The following is a 6,119-nucleotide window of genomic DNA, read 5'->3' on the forward strand; positions in this document are numbered from 1 at the left end:
TTCGTTAAAATATATATGACTCTCAAATCCAAGTTTATATTGTAAAATTCCATTCGAAACGCTCTTTCCACCTAACGAATGGGCCACATCCGTATCCTTAATATTTTAAACGTACGCTATGGCATCGTAAAAAAATATCCCAGAATTTTGAAAATTTTAGCCAACAGCATTTTTATTTTTTAATATCGCCCGAAATAGAATTTTATAATGCGATAATAAAATTAATGAATGATTTAACTGGCGACACAAAGCTTGTCAAATTATATGACAACATAGATAGCGAATACCGACTATTGTATAGTATTAAGCCTTAAGATTGTCAATATCATAATTTATTATTCAAAAATACCTAACGTATGGTGTTTAAATAGAACACATATTGGATTTCTCAATTTGAAAAGACATTTTTACATAATGAAAAGGAAAGAAAACTTTGTAAGTCCGTATAAATATTTAATTTACGACGTAGGTTTCGACGTGGCACGTCATTGTCTAGTAAAGATGCGCAGAAGGCAGAGAATAAACAGCCACACACATTTTTTTTAAAAATGTTTACTTTTCATTATGTCAAGAAGGTTCCATTAAGTCGCGCCTGAAACAAATACTTTTATTACATAATACTAATTGTAAATTGAAATGTATTGGTATAAAGTAATACCGCTAATCGCGTAGACTGTGGATTAATTACTCAATATAAAAATAGCCGCAGGGAATATCCGATGCGTTCCCCAGCCTTACATCTACATCTACAAATTACCCTGCGAGCCACCTCTAGGGTGTTTGGCAGGGGGTGATCAATCACCAGCATGCATTTGGACTCCCACATGCACACCACACCGTCCAAAAAACGTCCCGTATAATAACAAACTATACTACTATATGATGTTAGAAATAGAATATAGAATAGAAATTCAGAAACATGCATTAAGTTTAACATAGGTTAGTAGGCTACACTACAAGTCATGCAATCTATTTACGAGTTCTATTGCTGCCGTTATAATCTCTTATCGATCGTGGAAAAAATGACATTCGGAATCTGTCTGTTATGCAATGTATCTCTCTTATTTTATTTATATGATCTGATCTTCCGTAGTACGTTGGCGTCCGCAAGATATGGTTAACTTTGTCAGAAAAGACACTGCTGTTGAATTTATCTAAAAGGTTTAGTCTATTTTTCAATCTACGGTCCGACAGAGATTCCCATCCGAGTTTATCTAAGAGGTCAGTCACACTAACAAGACTATCGTAACGACCTTTCACATACCTGGCAGCTCTCCTTTGCACGCGTTCTAACTCTGTTATTAAGCCTTTTTCATGAGGGTCCCAAACACTGGCAGCGTATTCCAAATGTGGTCTAACGAGGGAAAAGTAGCTAATTTCTCTCACTTTGTCGTCGCACTTTCCCAATATTCTTTTAACAAAGCCCATTTTACGATTAGCTTGACCGGTTATTTCTCGAATATGTTTATTCCACGATAGATCATTATTGAGTCTAACCCCTAGATATTTCACAGATTCAACTGCCTTTAACTGCGTGCCCCGAATGACATAGTTACGCTGTAGGGAGTTATTCTTCTTCCAGAAATTCATTACGACGCATTTTTCCAAATTTAATTCTAACTGCCAAGCATCGCACCAAGCTTGGATAGCAGCAAGGTCATTCGTTAGTTCATCTATATCTTTGCTGGAACGAATTTCTCTGTAAACTACAGCGTCGTCTGCAAATAATCGTAACTTACTCTGCACTACTTCGCCAATGTCGTTTATATAAAGAAGGAATAGAAAAATCGCGTCTAATGGAATGTTGTCTTCCCCGGAGACTAAAATATCGTGGGCGAAAAGCGCTAACTGAGTTTCGCACGATCTGCTTTTCCTGAATCCATGTTGAGTTCCCATTAATAAGTTTTGCGCGTCTAGGTGTTTCATTACCGAGCTGACTACGATGTGTTCAAGGACTTTGCAAGAGATGGACGTTAAAGATATCGGCCTGTAATTAGATGGCTGTTCCTTGTCTCCACTTTTAAATATAGGCGTTACATTAGCGATTTTCCAGTCATTAGGTACTTCGTGTTGCTTGATGGATCTACTGAATATTAACTGCAAGTAGGGGGCAAGTTCTGAGGCTAGTTCTTTACATACGCGAGAAGGGATTTCGTCTGGACCACGTGATTTATTTGGACTAAGCGATTTCAATATATTTTCTATTCCGAGCGTATTAATGTCAATAGCTGGCATCTTATGTAGACAGGGATTGTCATCGGTCTCGGGTGAGTTTTCGGAAGGCTCCGTGAACACGCTCTTAAAGTAGGAATTTAATAAATTGGCTTTATCGTAACTGCTTGTCAACACATCTCCATTGTCGTTTCTCAGCGAACATACGGTAGATCGTTTACCTTGAACTTCCCTAACATATGACCAAAATGCTTTTGGGTTATCCTGTAACTGCTCTACTAGTGTTTTTCTTTTAAAATTCGTGAACGCATTCCTGAACGCTTCCTTCGTGGCGGCTTTAGTCATCCTATATTTTTTTAATTATTAGCTCGCGTTCATTAGCGGATAAATCCGTGCTGACTTTTTTCATTTTAGCATGACACGCTCTCTGTCGCCTCAATGATTTTCTCACTTCCGCGTCGTACCATCTCGGTTCGCTGCCTTCTTTTACTATTTTACTAGGGATGTAGCTATTTATTCCCGAAGTTACGAGCGAAAGAAAAGCTTTCCAAGTATTCTCTACATTTAACTTTAATACTGATTCTTGAAACTCGGGGAAAGCATTTTTCATATGACTCTTAAACCCATCAAAATTAGCTCTTTTAAAAATGAAAACTTTACGCTCTTTTTAAAAGTTTACATCGGTATTTAGAGAAAACTTTGCAGTTACTACCCTATGGTCACTTATTCCTTCGACAGTGCCAACGTTTATTACCTGATGTGGTATATTTGTCGCTAATAAATCAAGAATATTTTCTCCTCTGTTTGGTGCGGATGCTATTTGAAACAATGAATTAGATGTGAAAGTGTGTAATAAAGCCTCGCAGATCACTTTATCCCTCCCACCAGGAATGAAGCTATAAGTCTCCCAATCTATAGAAGGTACGTTGAAATCTCCACCCACAATCAAGTTTCTTTCAGGATACTTGGATGCTACGCTGTTTATTTGATTTTGAAAATCCAACATTGACGTTATATCTGAGTTAGGTGGTCTGTAATACGAACATAATAAAATAGTTTTGAATTTTGGACATTTAATTAAACACCACACAGATTCAACGCTGGTCTCAGTTACGGTTATCGCTTGGCTGACGATTGAATTCTTTACAGCTATAAAAACTCCGCCCCCAACTCGATTAATTCTATCTTTCCGATAAACAGTGAACGGTTTTGGGAAGATCTCATTGTCTGAATCATCATCTGTTAGCCAACTTTCTGTTCCAAAAATGACGTTACACTTCGTACTATGAATTAAATGGTGGAATTCGGGAATCTTATTTCTTAAACTACGGCAATTAACCACAGCCACGATTAAAACTTCGGAAGTAGTAATATTGCGATTCGGGAATAATTCTGATTTGCTTTTGTCGAATAGACTATTCACAGGCTCTTTACCGCTGATAAATGGAAATGCATGTCTTATTGACACACTTTCAAAATGACTTGAGCCTTGACTGCCTTTGAACGTGTTGCTCGACTGACGCTTCTCGTGCTTAAATGTAATACCTGAAACGCTGATTTTTCTCTCTACTTCTCTATTCTCATTTCTGGAAGAATCTTTGTCTGTGAAAAGTTTTGAACTTACCCCTTTATTTTTCAACCCACTAATATATCTACACTCTGCCCTACTCTCTACTCTAAAAAAGACCTACAGTGCTCAAATATGCTACTCGCTACACGACTAGCCGACTCGGCCGTGTAATGGACTCCCGAACGGTTCAGAGGGATCCGACACGATCGGATTGCCGGCCTAAGGTCCACGAAGGAGGCTCCGATGTCCGTGCAGAAACGACGCAGCCTCTGGTTTATGCCTTCCACTCGGCTCCAAACCAGAGAACCACGATCGATCCTCGGGACAAGACTACAAATCGAAAGCTCAATGCCGACTCCAATGGTCCCACCCACCCGCTTCACTTCGGAATTCAGATCCCGGAGGGAATCTAGAATTTCCTCAGATCCACGGAAGGTGGCATCATTGACGCCGACATGAGCCACGACCCGCAGTCTAGAGCACTTCGTGCCCCGTACCGCATTATCATTGCAACCAGAAATTTTGCAGTACGAGATAGGGCGTATGCATGCATCATAATGGTAGAATTAAGTAATTGGTTGCGTCAGCTACTAGTACAATTAGCGCTTACAACGGATACTTGACGCCTACGAGAGCATTTTCATTTATAAAACCAAAGGGAAACTCCTAAATAGACGAAGGACCCATCCCAAATTCTTCCCTATTTTCACTGTTGCACTAAGGACATTACGCTCGCAGTAATTTTCCACTTCGCAACGGTTATCCTTACGTTACGTTTCCCCTCCCCCCTCCGACAAAAGTTAACCTTTCCCCCCCTTTTACCTCCATCCGTCAACTCCCCCCTTTCCGCCCCCTCCCACGCCCTACGTCCCACCACAATTTCGCCTCTCCTCTTTCACCCCAAACCCCACACACCACCCTCTCCAGCGGTTTCTATTCTTTCATATATTTCAGCGGTGTCTATTGTTTCTACATCACTCAGGTTTTTGTTGAAGTGAAGCTCAAATCCTCAGTTGCGTTGGGAAGGGAATCTTGGACTCAGAAACCGGTACGCTTCTCCCGTCCAGGTAGCATTTCCATCGCTCGATTTCGAGCAATTCTCCCGGAGTATAACCCATGGAGTAATTGTTGTATGTGTGTGTGATCACTTAACGGAGGCAGCCATAGCCATGAGACACGAGTTAATAGGATTTACCCGAGTGATATCCATGTATATGCATCTCCAAAGTACCCTGCGAACCACCTCTTGGGTGTTTGGCAGGGGGTGATCAATCACCAGCATGCAGCATGCAATTGGATTCCCACATGCACACCACACGGTCCAAAAAAACGTTGCGCATACTTAGAGATTATACTACCACATGCTGTTAGCAATTATAATAAAATTCAGAAACATGCATTCAAGTATACATAAGTTAGTTGGCTACACTACAAGTCATTTCTGAGTTCTAACGCTGCCGTTATAATCTCTCATTGATGATTGAAAAAAAAAGATTCTGACTCTGTCTGTTCTACAGTCTATCTCTCTTATTTTATTTACATGATCTGATCTACCGTTTGGGTTCGTAATATACTGTTAACTTCGTCAGAGAAGACATTGCTCTAGAATTTATCTAAAAATTTGAGTCTATTTTTCAATCTAAGGTCTGACAGAGATTCCCATCCGAGTTTATCTAAGAGATCAGTCACACTAACAAGGCTTTCGTTACGACCTACCTGGCAGCTCTTCTTTGCACTCGTTCAAACTCTGTTATTAAGTCTTTTTCATGAGGGTACCAAACACTGGCAGTGTATTCTAAATGGGATATAACGAGGGAAAAGTAGCTAATTTTTTCACTTTGTCGTCGCACTTTCCTAATATTCTTTTAACAAAACCCATTTTACGATTAGCTTGACCGGTTATTTCTCGAATATGTTTATTCCACGATAGATCATTATTGAGTCTAACTCCTAGATATTTCACGGATTCAACAGTCTCTAATTGGGTACCCCGAATTATATAGCTACGTTGTAGGGAGTTGTTCTTCTTCCAGAAATTCATTACGACGCATTTTTTCATATTTAATTCTAACTGCCATGCATCGCACCATGATTGGATAGCAGCAAGGTCATTCGTTAGTTCATCCCCATCTTTGCTGGAACGGATTAATTTTTTTAGACTATAGCGTCATCTGAAAATAATCGTAACTTACTCTGCACTACTTCGCCAATGTCATTTATATAAAGAAGGAATAGTAGTGGGCCTATGACACAACCCTGAGGGACGTCAGACGTGACACTAGCCTCGTTGGTGACTGCACCGTCTAATACTACTCTTTAGACACGGTCGCTTAAAAGTTCTCTTATCAAGGAAATGACATCTTCATCTAGATCATAA

Source organism: Ischnura elegans, chromosome X, assembly GCF_921293095.1.
Source record: "Ischnura elegans chromosome X, ioIscEleg1.1, whole genome shotgun sequence".
Taxonomy (NCBI): domain Eukaryota; kingdom Metazoa; phylum Arthropoda; class Insecta; order Odonata; family Coenagrionidae; genus Ischnura; species Ischnura elegans.